The sequence below is a fragment of the Dermacentor albipictus genome, chromosome 3, assembly GCF_038994185.2.
Source record: "Dermacentor albipictus isolate Rhodes 1998 colony chromosome 3, USDA_Dalb.pri_finalv2, whole genome shotgun sequence".
Taxonomy (NCBI): Eukaryota; Metazoa; Arthropoda; class Arachnida; order Ixodida; family Ixodidae; genus Dermacentor; species Dermacentor albipictus.
In genome coordinates, this window is record NC_091823.1 from 189,392,480 (window position 1) to 189,407,826 (window position 15,347).

Genomic DNA, 15,347 nt, shown 5'->3' on the forward strand with positions numbered 1-15,347 from the left:
TAAACGCTTGGCTTACAATCAATTATTTTTATCAACATTAAATTATTGACACCTTCTGTGGGGCTATACATTTAGATAACATTAAGAAACTCTATGCCTATGTCGAAAACACGCAGTTCGCGCAACTGCCAACGTTTCATTTTCTACTCATACATCTACTTATTTTAACTCATTTAAAACACTAAAAGTGGAATTTATCTATGCACTCCTTCTTTCCTGTACTTACGGTTTCGCCATTAAAACCAATAACACTCACTTCATCGGCTCCTTGCGTTTAGCAAAACAGCACTACCTATACAACACGGAAATTCGGGATCCTTGGCTCCTCCAGCGCTTATGCCGCACAAATACGGAAGTCATTCGCTATCATTCCAAACTAGCTGCGCTCTTAAACATGGCATAATCGCTGAGACTGCGTCCATGCGCACGTTTTATTTGTTCTAATCAGGTCAAGATATGACTTAACCGTTTGCCGCCTGCCGCTTGCTTAGTTTCAGCAACACTGCGTATTATTTATTGCAGCAGTCGCAGAACGCTGCCAATTGTATTTGCAGCGCATGTATTGGTCCATGAGTGTCTTACTCCTTTTTTTCTCGAACGATGTTTTTAGTTTTGGTGGCACTAACTTCTTATTATACGTCACAAATATTTCTTTTTGCGTCTTTCTTGCCTTTTCTTGATGTATTTTCTTTCGGAATCCTGAGGTTATTTTAAATTTACAGTAGAAAGCAAATGGTAAACTGTTTTCGTCGCCTCTTCCTGTTTTAGATTTCACCTGCCCGATGTGACGCCGATTTTTCAAACTCATATATTGCGAGATGTTCTTTCTTGTTTTTTTATTTAATATATGCTTGTTTGTTTTCACTTCACAGCTTTGTAATTCGCTTTGATCCTGCATTTCATATATTCCCACGTTGTATGACAAATTAAACCGTTTCTGCTCTTTGTTTAGGCAATTATAGATTGTTTGTCCATCCTTTGTCCAAGTGTATCTGTTTTCTAAAAGCATGTTTAGTTGCTTTCTATACACATATTATTTAGAAGTGTATCACGGCTGACTTGCTGCTGGACTTTGTAGGGGGCGGAGCCTTGTCAAGCTGCAGTTAGTGGCATTTTCCGTCAGTCGCATATCTCTAATGGCGAAATAAAAGCTCATTTAATTGGTTGATTGATTGACATTGTTGAATTTGAAATTGATGTGCTTTCACCCTGTGTGTGCTACGACGTCTGATGGCTGCTACGCTAAGAGCCCAGCTGGTTGTGTGTATAACTATATTGGGCCCTCTACTCTGAGATAAAAACAGAAGCTGAGACCAGTAGGATGGCCATGTCATGGCCCTTTTAAGTGTAAAGAATTACGACGGTCATCTGTCTGTTCAGTATTAGGAGTGTTGCAGAGCTCCTTTGTTTAATGGCTGCGATTCTTAGAGCACAGAGATAGGGATGTGCGTGAAATAATAGAGTCATAAGCTCTCAGGTGTAATGGCGATATCTTTGTTAGCACTGCAGCTGTCAACTTGTCAGATAAAGGGATGACCTTTTTGGAAGCAGCTGTAGGACGTGTCGACCAGGGATGACGCTGTTGTACACGACCAATAAAATTGAATTTTCCATAAATAAATATATGAACTTAGAGCATTGTGGTGCTCATGTCTGCCTTATGTCCGTTTCTGCTTATGCTACGAAAGCGTTATCCAAATGCGAATACCAACACGCCAAGTTGTTTAGTCTTTAGACTAATTCATTTTAAAAAGACGTGTTCAGATTGACGCCAAAGTGTGTCGTATCGCCTTTCCAACTGAAGTTCGTCCAGACATCAAACCCATTTACCAGAGGAAAATGCCGCATCGTCTCGGTTGGCCACCTTACATACCACGTGGAAACCGCAGCCTCCTCTTCGACTGCTTGCGTCGCGGTCTTTTTGCTGCGCTCCATTATAATTCGCAATAGTCCATCGCGAATGACTCGCTATCAGCGTGGTTGTTACGCTAATGCCTTCGAGAGCTACTTCGTCAGTGCATTTCACAGTTCGGTCACTCAACGCCGTATCTCCCGCAGACCAATGGCACCATCAAAGGAACGCGACACTCACCTTTCCATGCACGTGCCCTACAACCACAATACCTGGGACAGTGCCTTTGTCATTCTTCACTTACAGCGAGGCAAAGTGGGTGAAGTAACAAACGGCAAAATACAGTCTCTCGTAGCTTCCGTGCGAAAGATTGTCATGAAATGTTTTTGATGCCTCCCAGTTATTCGCTCTGCGTGCGGATAGATAGAATAAACTTTATTGTCCAACGGATAAGGTGATCTACCCACTCCCCGACACGCACGTCAGGGGGCGAGTGCCACCGCCTCATATGCAGGCTGGGAGGTCTTGGGTCCCAGTAGTCTCTTCAGCCAGTTGGACGAGCCGGAGCTGGAGCTCAGAGTCTGAGCTGCGCAGCAGGGTCTCCCAGGTGTCTCTACTACCTATTTTGTGCGTTCCCCCGGGGGAGTACGGACATTCCCATATTATGTGGTTGAGGGTCCCTCTCGCCCCACAAAGATTACATCTATCGCTGCTGGCCTCGGGGAACATGTGGTTCGCCATAATCACGCTGAAAGGTCTCCCCAGTCGATAGTAGGTGCTTGCGATTGCTCCGAAAGGACCGCCCCTCCGGCGTGATGACATGGTACGACCTGGGGTACGTCGACGGTTCCAGAACCTGTGCTTTCGTGGCCCACGTGCCGGTCTGGGCTCGCACGACATCACCTTCGTCGAGCGGAGCTAGTGTCTGCGCGGAGGTTTGAAGCTGAAGGTGACTTGACGCTGACGGCTGACTTGGTGGGCTGGTCCACATTCGAAGGCAGCAGCAGAGTTCGTAGTTGGCAACCTTGGAGGATCTCTGCTGGCGACCCGCCACATTCCAAGGGGGAAGTCCTGTAAACCAAAAGTGCCAACCAGAAATCTTGTTTAGCTTCGGCCGTTTCCTTTAAGAGTCTCTTCCCCACCTGTACCCCCTTTTCCGATAACCCATTGGAACGTGGGAATCCCGGACTTGAGGTTATGTGTTTGAAGTCATAAGTGCGCGAAAACGTGGAAAATTTTCTGCTAGGAAATTGGGCACCACTGTCCGAAAGAACCTCCATTGGACTGCCATAACGGGCAAATATAGCACTAGTCGCTTCAATGACGGTCCTGGCTGTAGTGTCTCGGAGGCATTCTACTGCTGGGAAGCTAGACAAGGCGTCATAGACGCACAGGTAGGACTTGCCGCCGTAGTGGAATATGTCGATTCTTACGCGATACCAAAGCTGGTCCGGAACGGGACGCATCATAAGTGGCTCCGTCGGCTGGTTATACGCATACTTTTTGCATGCAGCGCACCTCTGAGCGAACACCTCGATTTCCGAGTTCATGCCAGGCCAGAAGAGGAGCCCTAGCTTTACATTTGCTGATTCCTAGATTATTCTCGTGGATCCTGCGCAGTCTCTCGCCTCATACTGCTAGGAATTACGACCTTGCACCCCTTGGAGAGGACACCTTTAATATGAGATAGCTCAGATAAAAATGGTTTGAACGGACCGTCTATTGGCTCATTCGTTATTAGGTTTTGCAGTACCGATTTCAGATAACTATCCTTCGCTGTTTCTGCTGCGAGGCGCTTCCATGTTTCGCCGCTGATGAGCGAAGATACCGTACTCACGGCGTGCACTTCTACGTCAGCGGTGCATCCGTGTCCAAATTGCTGGGTGCTCGAGACAGCATGTGCGCGAGCACGAACTGTTTCCCTGGAACGAATTGCAGGTCGAAGTCACATCTGAGCAATCGTATAAAGAAACGTTGTAGCCCGGGTGGCATGTCACTGATTGCTTTCTTACAGATAAGAATTAAAGGGCGATGGTCGGTCTCAATGACGACGTTTTAGCCGTACACAAAGTGATCGAATTTTTCACAGCCGTATGTAATGGCTAGCATTTCTTTTTCTATTTGCGAATAGCGTTTTTCCGCTTCTGAAAGTGTTCTCAATCCATACGCGACCGGTTTCCAAGTGCCGTTGTGGCCCTGCAGAATGCGGCGCCTACGCCACTGCGTGATGCGTCACACGAGAGTTTTGTTTCTTTAGCTGGGTCGAACACCGGCAGCAACGGTTGACTACTTAAGATGTGGCATATCTGACGCCATTCTTCCGCGTGATTCGGCGTCCAATCAAACACCGCGTCTTCCTTGATTATGCTGCACAAAAGCTTCGTCTTTCTGCCAGTGGTGGAATAAACTTGCCTAAATAATTTACGACTCCGAGCATTCTCTGCGCGGCTCTGGAATTTGGAGCATAGACTGAACGAGGGCAGAACTCGGCCTTATTCCTTCTGCAGAAATTACGTCCCCTAAGAACTCTATTTCGTTGACTCCAAGAACGCGTTTGTGAGGGTTGAATGTTAGCCCTGCTTTTTCTGCAGTCTTTAGCACCAACCTCCATCGTTAGTCATGCTCTCGCCTTGATGAGCCCCAAACTAATGTCATTGCCATATACCTTCGATCCTGTTACAGTCTCAAAAATGTCGTTTAGGGCCTTTTGGAACACTTCCGATGCTGACGGTATGCCGAAAGGCCATCTGAGAAAATGATAGCGACCGAAAGGCGTCGTGAAAGTGCAGATTCTCGACGTTTCGTCGTGAAGCGGAATCTGGTAGAAACTGGAATTCGCATTTAGGCGAGTGAACACTTTAACTCCTGCGAGCTCGGATTCCATGTCCTCTCACCTAGGCATTTCGAAGTGTTCTCGTTTAATGTCCTCAGTTATCATACGCGGGTCCATGCGCATGCGTATTTACCATTTTTCTTGCGCACTATGACGGGAGGGCTTACCCATTCAGTAGGCTCAGTCAGCTTCGTGATTATGCCTTTCCATTCCATGTGCTCCAGCTCGTGTCGAAGCTGCTCTTTCAAAGCCATTGGTACTCGAAGCGCCGGCTGGACGACTGGGAGTGCTCCGTCGTGCAGGACCATGCGATAGTGGCGCTGGATACAGCCTATGCCAGAAAAAAGGTGGCGAAATTCTTTCACAACTTTTACTGAGCTGCTTTGCGACACGCTGAGTATTTGTCGGGATCCCATAGTCCCATGGTCTCGCACGCCTGCAGACCGAGAATCGCTTGGGCTCCCTTGCGGAGAATGAAAAAATCCTAAGTGCAGTCGCGCAGCGTCACTTCTTGCCTTACGGTCCCCAAATGCTGGATTTCGCTTCTCCCGTAGGATTGCAGCACCGCACTGCAGCGCTTCAACTGTGGCTTCGGGTTCATCTGTTCGTACAGCGCTAAAAGCAGCAGGTTGGCCTGTGATCCAGTATCTAATTTAATATCAATCAGTTTTCCTACCACCTCCGCTTTCACCCTCCACTCTGCTCGGCTGGTCTTATTAACGACAGCGAGAATTTGAAAATCATCTTCACTACCTTGCAACTCGCCTACTTGTGGTTTTGCTTTGCAACATATAGCGAAGTGTTTTTTTTTTCCCCCCTTGGCATGCACGACATCTTCGTCTGTAAGCTCGGCGTTTTCCTGGTGCGTGCGCCCTGCACACCTTTAAAATTTGTAACTATTGTGCTGCTTTACTTCTGAAGCACGACGTTTCTTGGGCATTGCGTCGACTTGCTTTTGTTCTCGCATCCAAATTGCCTGGTTCACTGCTGCTACTGCCTTGCAATGTTCTTCTGCCTTTTGCACCGTCAACTGGTTGTCAGAAAGAATCTTCTCTCGAATCTTTGAGTCGTTTGTGCCAAAAACAATTTGGTCTCTGATGATTGACTCTGCTAGCACACCAAAGTTATACGCTCGTGCTTTCGTCTTCAGATCTCGTAAGAAATGCTCAAAAGACTCACCGGGCTCTTGCATTCGGCTACGGAACAGGTAGCGCTGATATACCTCATTGACTTGAGAAGCGAAGTATTCGTCGAACTTTTTGATTGCTGCGTTGCAATCGTCCTTCCACTCGTCTTCAGTGAAGCTGAAGGTGTTGTAGACCTCGATGGCTTCCTCTCCGGCGACGCTCAGTAGCAACGCAGTTTTTGTCAATGCTTCTCTTTTCTTACTCGCTGGTTCCGTGCCAGTCAGGAATAGTTGAAAGCGTTGCTTGAACAGCCCCAGTTCTTGCTTATGTCACCTTCAAACCGCAGTGGCTCTGGTGGCTTTATGAAATCCATGCTGGCAGCCTTCGAACGGCAACCGCTATCCTTCAGACGAGCAAATGTGGGCAGGGGCTAGATACTTCTGACACCATGTATCAGCATTACCCCATGCTTGCGGTTGCCAGAGCACGAGTTGCCGGGATTTATTGAGCAGGTATTTTATACAGTAAAATGGGGCAATGCCGCTCAGATGGTCATGTGACGATATACAGAGAAGTGGGACTACGCCTCCTGAGCTTATCAGGCATAGCACACGTGTGAGGCGCGATACGATACGCTCTCCTCGAACTCTCTGAGGTATCGCTCCATGGCTAATGACCGGTGGTCCAGCTGGAATCAACTCACCCGCATTGCCCGCTTCAACCGATTTTACCATGCATCTGCCCCCTGGTTAATGTATATTAGACGATAACAGTTGTAAGCAGAGGAATAGCTCGCTAACTCTCGTGACCTGCCCCTACGATCGACATTAACCGTTTCTCGTAAATATGCCACGGTTTACTTTCCTATGTACTTCGCATTCTTTATTTCTGTTGGATCACTGCCTTCCGTGAATAAGAGCTGTTCCACAACCATCGAAATAAGCTAACCAGGTAAATAACAGTTTCCCACAAAATATCGACCCTTGATAGCACGGTTGTCTGCAACCCTCCGATTTTCTCTGGGAAGAAAACAAAATATGTCCGCACAGCTTTGCAAATGGGTGATAGGACAGTCACGCGCGATTCTGTCGAAACTATCATTCAGTACCTATTGAGCCCTGCGAGCTGTTGCCCCAATTTCGAGCGCTTCAGCAAGCGTGGTCCACAGTCAAACGAAGCACGCATGCACAGTGACTACGCAAGAGAACCGCTCAATAGGGCACTCTATGAAACTTCAACTTCCTGTGGCTTCTGTTCTAACACATTCCTCGTCCTTTCAGCGCTCTTCCACTCGTTCCCGCAGTTTCCGGATGATTTATCAGCATACGCCGATGGGGAAATTACAATATGGTTGAGCGCTGAAGAAAGGACCGTCGCCCGCCCCCACTACTGCGCCATGTGGCAACACGGCCACTCACCCGCGCAATCGACACGTTCGAAGGTCGCCCTAATGACCGGTCAGCCGCCAGTGCGGAAGAACGCCGGCCCCACCCACCGAGCGAATCCCGCGAGGGGCCGCTCGCGTCTGGCTCGCTCCCTCGCCGCGCCTGCCTCGACGAAAGCGGCCCCGGCACAACTCGGTGCAACCTGTTGGGGCGACACAGCTGCCTGACCTCGGATGCTTGGTGCACGGTGAGTCTAACCTCCGTTAGCGCGCCCGCTCTGGTCGTTCGACGGAATGCTCGGCGTCGCGCGTTTTCGGGGTGCGCGTATTACAACCTTTGCGGCGTGGTTGGGACCCATGTGCCTAAAATATTACCATTCTACCAGAAATCTGCGCTCTTCTGGCTGCGACGCGCGTAAAGTGTCGCCAAGTGTTATTCGTGGCAGAAGACGCCAAATGCTCTGACACCAACAAAGGCAGCATCTATGCTTGCGTGATGTGTTAAGAACTTCAAGTTTTGATCACTTTCTTTTTATATCGGCGCTTGTGCTGCATAGTAAAATAACTTTCACTCAGTTTAGCTACACTCGATTGCTGCAAAACATACTCGGGTGATATGTGCCGCACTCTCGATTCCTTTAACAATCTGTCCTTTGTGACTGTCTCATTACAGAAAAAGGAGGTAAACGATATGCGAGTTGAAATACATGAGAAGAAAACATGAGTTGTATTCTTTCGTTTCTCATTCTGACTACCTACTACTGGGTAGCCTTTCTTATTTGCTTTTGACGTATCAGTATCGAGTTACTCGTCAGGATGGTGCTCTTTTTTACCACCTACATGGCACGTCACCGAGCACATACATTTCACGCACTTGCGAGAGTTGCGTTATTGCAAAGACTAAGTCGCTTCAGCTGGAGACCGCGCAGTCGTCTCGAGTGACATACTCCCTGGCTCTTCCTGGTTTAGCAGCCGGGTTCCTCAAGGCGTGTAAGAGCGCGAAATATTCTCGGGCGGTCAAATATTTGACGGCGCGCCGAGCACACTTGGTTTCGGCAGCGGCGCGTGAGGGGGGGGGGGGGGCGTTTTCCTCCTGTGCCGGGGACGGCGTGGCCGCGAAAGCGGTCACGGGGCCACGGAGCGCCGTGGCCCGCAATCCGACCGAGTGACGCAACCGGCCTCCCCCGGAAGCGAGCGGGGGAGGGCCGCTGGCCTGGCTTTATCGAAGGCAGGCATCGTCGGGCACCGTTGCCGTTCGGCTGGGTCGACGATTGCTCTCTGCTTACATCATATTGCTCGAGGCAGCAAGTTAACGAGGCCACAGTGGTCGAGATTTATTGGTGGCAATACACATATGGGCAGGCGCGTAACTGAACCATCGCCAACTGTGCACGTTGCTTCGCAAAGCCGACAGGCAGAAACGTTTTGTCTACGCTGGTCCAATGCCTCTCGGTGCCGTATCGTGGAGCTCAGTAATCGTGCGACTGCAGGCAGTGAGCGGGCATGCATAGGCTGCTGTTACGCAGCCCAAGCGCACCAACCGAGTGACCTGCTCAACGCCTTCCTCGGGTGTCACACGGCTAGAGAGGGCAAACAAGTGCGTAGGCTTCACTTCCAAACCGTGCTTTACTTATCTTGCACGTGCGTGACTGTGTGCGTGACTGACGACGCGTTTATTTCGTGACTCCATCACGGGTTACTGAATTTGTTTTTCAGGTGCGATAATTTAACTGACTGGCCTACACGTCTTAATTTGGAAGCTTTCGCGAGAAGGCGTTGCCACAAATCGAACATCCTGTACGAATCATCGTTTGTACTATTTCATATTTTTGAGCTTCAACACCTCTGGCATTCAGTCTTATCAGCGCAACCTTACGATGGTCCCAAATAGTTTTGCGCATGCTCAGTGGCAACAATGTACAAGAATTATTACTTGGCACATTGAGTCACGTTATCGTGCTAGTTGTCTGGTACGCCGACAAACGGAGCCTCTCTAATGTGTATATCGAGTCTCATAAATGTAGCCATGGTGAAACTACAATTTATTCTGCCACTGCAGATCAGTGATGAGCATCTGTTTGCGAAGAATGGGGAAACCTGCCAAGCAGGTATAAGCTTCGTACAATTTGTATCCGTGTACAAAAGTATGGCAGCAGAGATTCCTGCCCAATAATGTTAGACCAAGTATCCCGTTCCAAGTAGTGGTTAATCGCAACGAGCAGCTAATGTCTAAAATGTTTCGTCAAGCGCGAACCTTATGAAGAAAATGTCGCTTACTTCGCGCACCCTGTTTGCCGCACTCGGTATCTTTATTAAATTGCGACTGCGGGCAGAAATGACGGCGAGAACGATACCTCTTTCCATTTAGCAAAGACAGCAAGGTTAAGGGGCGCACCATTTAATCTTGCATCCGTTTATAAACCGACGTGGTTGCTGTGGCTACGGTGTTGGGCTGATAAGCGCTGGGTCGCGGTATCGAATCTCGGCCACGGCGGCCGCATTTCGATTGGGGCGAGAACACCCGTGTACTGCGATTTAGGGGCTCGTTAAAGAAGCCCAGGTGGTCCAAATCTCCGTAGTCCCTCTCAGTACGGCGTGCCTCATAATCAGATCGTGGTTTTGGCACGTAAAACGCCATATATGAGCTGTGTGCAGCTGCGTCAGCTCGCCCGCTGCAGCCGACGACGCGCGAAGTTCGCGACACATGCGCGTTTGCCGTGCACCGCTCTAGGCGACACGCTCCAGTGTTGGCAGTAAATATCAACGTGGTACTCACGCGGAGCCAATGACCAAACACGGCTTGACCTTAGGGATTTGTTCGTAGGAAATGCTACGAAGCATGTGTTCGTAATCGGGAATCTTGCACGTCGGCATCGTGACGCCGTTGTATTCATCCTCGGCGCCAGGCGAGCATGGTGGGCACGAACGTGCACGGTTTTCATGCACCTGTTAAGCTTTTGCAACAATACACCAATACCACAACGTATCGCATAAGGGGGCTGAGCCTCCTCATTTCTTGACATTACAGAGCATTGCTCCGTTCACGTTGATGCAGCTGCACAGCGGCAATCGAGTCTTGCGCACGCTTTGCGTTCACAGTCCTCGTCATTCTGCCGCGGGTCAAGCTGTTCCGCGTTCGGTAGCACGCACTCAATCGGAGGCCGTCATCTTGTACGGGAACGCGGTGCGCGTGGCAGTTGCGTTTCTTTAGACCGCACAGAATATTTATTAAAAATCGCCTGTGGCACAAAGCCTAGTCGTTCATCTGGATTACTGAAAGAGGCGGCTGCTGCTTGCACCAGACATCGACGTGCTTCTTCCGCTAAGCTCAAAAAATAACGAAATAACTTGTGTTCAAATAAGTTTACAGCAGATAGTGCAATTTGCGAATTGCAGCCGGTAAGCTTACAAGGCATATCTACTCGAAACAAATTGAAATGAATACACGGGTTTCGAAGTGTACACCGTGAGACTTGCAGTAAATGTGCGCCATTCTTCCACTCACTTTTCTAGCAAGCCGCCGCTTTGTGCACTGAAGCACGAAAGTAACTTAAACGTCTTTCGTCGCACACTTGGGAATTAATATCTCGAAATTGGTGTCATCCTGAAAACTTATTCCATTTGGATACGCTTTGCCAACTCACCTCCTGCAATTCGTAAATTTGAATAGGTGCCGTATAGTAATTATTAATAGTTAACGAATTTGAATTTGTTGACAATGCTTTTTAATTTCTCGTGCAAGTAACATGCGCGTCATTTAGAAATCCAACTGAATGACTAGTTATGCTACCTGCAGGATTGTATAACACTCCTTACGCAATATTATTTATGCCTACAAGTTTCCATCTTCCTCTGAACTGCTTATTTGGGTTGCTGTTCTTCAGCCGGTAATTTTAAGCCTCATATGCGCCAATCTGCGTATTTCTTGAACCATGAGAACAAGAGGGACTCGCAAGCTCAAGAAAACATTTGTCAGTAGCGTCAGCATTGTTTCTAATCTAGTACATCGGTTTGGTTCTTCGCTTTGCAGTTTAAATAGACCGCTATCTTGCGCTGAACTACGGCGAGCCGAACAAGCAGGTGCCTCATGATTGTTTTCTGGCAAGGGCCAAGGTTGCCAACCATCACGTCCAGCGTAACTTGCAGCACAGTTCAAAATCACTGCCAACTGTTTCGTTTATAAATTCCACCTGCGTACACATAAGAACCCAAGAGTGTGTGCGTAGCTCAGTTTGTTGAGCATGGCACGCGTCAGGCCGAGGCTCTGGGTTGTCGTGTTCTTGCATCCTGGTGCGCGCAAAAAAATCTAGGAGGTAAAAAATTGTCTGACAACTCTCGCTACGGTGTACGCTAAATCTCTAGAGTTAGCTACAGAAGGTGCGTAAAATTGTCTGGACGCGACGCAGCAGGTTCGTTGCCACCAAAAATTGGATCGGTCGTTTCTTAGCCCCTTCTGCAACGCAACGAAACACACTTGGGCCTAAAGTTAATATTACAAAATTTAATTCATCTCGGTTAATTACCTAATTAGGCGGAATATAAAAATATACTCTAAGGGGCGCCACATGACGGCAAACCATATGGCCTTGGTTTCATTCCACTGCGGGTAACAACTTTTTTTTAATCCTTTTTTTAATCCTTTAATCCTATTTTTTAATCCTTTTTTAATCCTGTAATCCTTTTAATCCTTTTTAATCCTTTTTTAACCCTGCTTATTAGGCCCTTTTAGTTGGGCGTCCGCGGCAGCTCTGCGTACGCAGCATACCCGCGGAGGCGTCAGTGCGCATGCGCGGTACGCAGGAGCACGCACGCTGTCTTCCGTGTGCCCGCACCTTTGAAAAGCTGCGTAGCGTCCGCTGCGAGCTGAGGATATGACTCCGGCTTCTGGCTCGACTTCGTGGCGGCTGATATTGGCTATACACAGTTTCAGATGGCGGCGCTGAGTACTGTTTCCTGCGCGTGCAAGTCGGCAATCCCCGTCTCAACTTTTGCGTCCGGCCAAACGTTGCCGTATCGTGTGCGCGCGGTTCGATACGCACGCACGAACTCGCTCTCTGCGCGCATGGTTCGTTGCGGGCGCACAACTAAAACTGCCGGTTTACTTGATTTCTTTCACTGGCCTCAATTTTCCGTTAATTCCCTGGCCACAGTGTTAAAAAAGGCTGCAGACACACGAAGGTACCCAGTGTCGGTCAAAGCAGTCGGCACGCGGTGCACGTGCAGCTCTACTCTAGCTTGGGCGCTTGCTCAAACTGGCCGTAGGCAGGCGCCGTCCTCGTGTTTCCGGCATCTGCAGGCGAATGGGATGGCGACGGTACTTTTTTAACTCAAGTAGCTTAGTCACAATAGAACTTCACGTAAAATTACGCTTGACTTTGAATACATGTTGGCTAGATAACCGAAACTATACTGTCGTTATCTGCCTTTTCTAGAAGTTTTCTTCTTTTCCATCATTCCTGGCAGTTCACGCCGAAGCTACTGTACGAAGTTACAGTGACTATGTGGCACCACGACCGCATTTGCCACGCTGGCGGGAATGTGACACTTGTAACGCGTTAAAAGCGTGATAGATCGTGAAAATTTAAACATTTATACGTTGTCAGGATTGGAGGCTCAATCCCATCGTCCGTGGTCCTTTGCCAAGATTGGAGTACGGCATGAATTCGAAGGTAGCTGGCCCATGCCGTCGTCCAACTTATTTACGCTGAGATCGTTGATGAAGTGAAGAACTGCTTCTCATCGAGAACGAGGAAAAAGGGTTTATTTACAGAAATTAAATCAGTCTAACATGACTGCTTGAGAAAAAGAGTAACAGTCCAACATGACTGCATGAGAGAAGTGACTCAGTCTAACATGACTGCTCAAGAGAAGTGTCCTCAGCATTCGCACAACCACAGTTTTTATACACTCGATCCGCCGGTCATACGACGCGGCGACTGTTCGTTTACTCATCACCAACTCGCAGCTGCTCTGAAGATCAGTTTACGTACACAAAGGCAACCGCGCTCTGATGCCCGACGACGGCGTTGGCGGGGTGCCGTTCCGGGAACTATCGGTGCCGCTCGAGGGTCGCTCGTTGTTCTGCGCCACTCCGAAGCGTGAGAAGCACAAAAATACGTCGTTCCCGCGGCAGCTTGTCCATGCGTGTCAAATCAGCTCCGCGTTGGGGAACTCCGGAAACATTGTTCAAACACCGAACTTGTTCCGCCGCAATGTCGATGGGGCGGGTGGAAGGCGGCGGATTCCAGCGCAAAGGTCGCTTCTTTGAACGCCTCCCAGCTGCAGCGACGAAGAGGGAGAGGTGCGCGTCGTGTCGCCCTGTCGTAACTGTGTGGCAATCTTGTTTCGCAGCTCGCCATTCTTGACAGCGCCTCCCTGGCCCGGAAAGTCTCGACTGTCTAGCGCTTACAACCGCTAGGCAGGAAGAGAACGGCTGCTGGTCAGGGGGGGGATTGATGTCTTGGCTCGCAGCGACCACTTGTGCATTGATGTCACCGCCCCAAAACATCCAACAAGGACAGGCAACTGCAAAATGAACCCCACAACACGGCTCTGCGCCGAGATGACGTGCATTGGCTCTCACTTTAGACTCGCTAGGCTTCAAAAAAAACAACAACAACATAAGTGCAGAAACAAAAAAAATGCTACATTTCACTATGCCAATTTCTGAAGCAAATTCCTGCTGACAAATTCAGCAATTAATGGAGGGAATTCTGCTGAATGAGAGGGGATTTTCTTCGCCTAAAGAAAAGCTAACACTAGTAACCCTAAAATTTAGGCGGGACCCTCAAACGCAGAATTCAAATTAGCCTGCTCAAACCATCCGCATTGCTATGCAACTTTCCCTTCTTATATCTAACGGAGAAGTTGTACTCTTGGAGAGTGAGGCTCCATCGGAGCAAGGGGCCGTTTTTGTGTGACATTTGATTGAGCCACGTCAGAGGACAGTGGTCGGTCTCGAAGATGAACTTCGCTCCGTACAAGTAACACGACAACTTCTGGGCGGCCCAAACCAAACAAGCGCATTCCTTCTCTGAAGCGCTGTAGGCTTCCTCTCTTACATTTAGTTTACGGCTGGCGTAGAGGATAGGATGCTCCTCGTTATCGTCGCCGACCTGACTAAGTACCACGCCCATACCTCTGTCGCTTGCGTCGCATTGAACTATGAATTCCTTTGTGTAGTCTGGCGCGCGAAGCACAGGGCGAGAAACCAATAGCGTTTTCAAACTTTGGAAAGCGTTCTCTTTGTCCTTATCCCAGTGTACGTTACTCGGTGCTCCCTTTCGGAGGGCGTCTGTCAACGGACTTGCCAATTGCGAGTAATTCGGAATGTACCGTTGATAGTACCCCACAAGTCCCAAAAATGAACGAAGGTCCGTTTTCGTGCGCGGCTGAGAAAATTCTCCAATCGTAGCTATTTTCAGCTCAGCCGGCCGTCTCATGTCCTGACCGACAACATGGCCCAGATAAGTAACCTGTGAACAACCGAACCTACACTTTTCCGCTTTCATCGTTAAGCCGGCTTCAAACGTACGAAGCCTCGCATTCTTGTCGTAATAGACTTTGGCGTTCTTTTGAGCTATTGCCATGTTCTTTCCGACTAGTTCTTGGTTTGCGCTTAGCCGTTCCAGTAAATTTAGCACGTATTCAACCACGGTTGGACTCTCCCCTCTTTCCTCCCACATCTCTCTTAACATTCTCAGTGGAGACCGGAGTGTCCTCCCATACACTAGTTCTGCTGGTGAGAACCCTGTCGCCTCATGTGGAACCGTTCGCAAAGCAAACAAAGTTGCCGGCAGACAGTTCTCCCAGTCCTCCTCGTGCTCGTAACATAGCGCACGCAAAACTCGCTTAAGCACCGAATGCCACCTCTCTACACTGTTTGACTGAGGGTGATAGACAGAACTGTGTATTAACTTTACCCCGCACTTTTGCAAGAATGTGGAAGTCAGTGCGCTCGTGAATACTGACCATTGATCTGCCTGAATTTCGGCTGGAAATCCAACTCGTGCAAACACTGTCAAAAGCGCGTCTACTACTTCGGTGGAGCTGAGCTCTTTCAAAGGGATTGCTTCGGGAAACCTTGTAGCCGGACACAGCATGGTAAACAAGTACCTGTAGCCTGATTTTGTTTTTGGAAGATGCCCTACC

The 15,347-nt window shown here is 48.9% G+C and overlaps 1 protein-coding gene and 1 long non-coding RNA gene across 4 annotated transcripts in view; one reads left to right on the forward strand and one right to left on the reverse strand.

The window, feature by feature from the left end:
- Positions 1–2,266: 2,266 nt before the first annotated feature.
- Positions 2,267–4,993, reverse strand: LOC135908704 (uncharacterized). The gene is made up of 2 exons (XR_010566392.1): positions 4,853–4,993; positions 2,267–2,923 (listed from the first exon to the last, which is right to left on the reverse strand). It is a non-coding gene; the product is annotated as an uncharacterized lncRNA (long non-coding RNA).
- Positions 4,853–15,347, forward strand: part of LOC135908702 (putative fatty acyl-CoA reductase CG5065) — a 141,968-nt gene continuing 131,473 nt past the window's right edge. The window contains exon 1 of one of the 3 annotated variants that reach the window (XM_065440566.1): positions 4,853–5,032. The gene's annotated coding sequence lies outside the window, so the exon portion shown is untranslated. Of the gene's footprint in view, positions 5,033–7,126; positions 7,445–8,772; positions 8,794–15,347 lie in introns of those variants that run through there. The other 2 variants (XM_065440565.2, XM_065440563.1) reach the window with 2 other exon arrangements.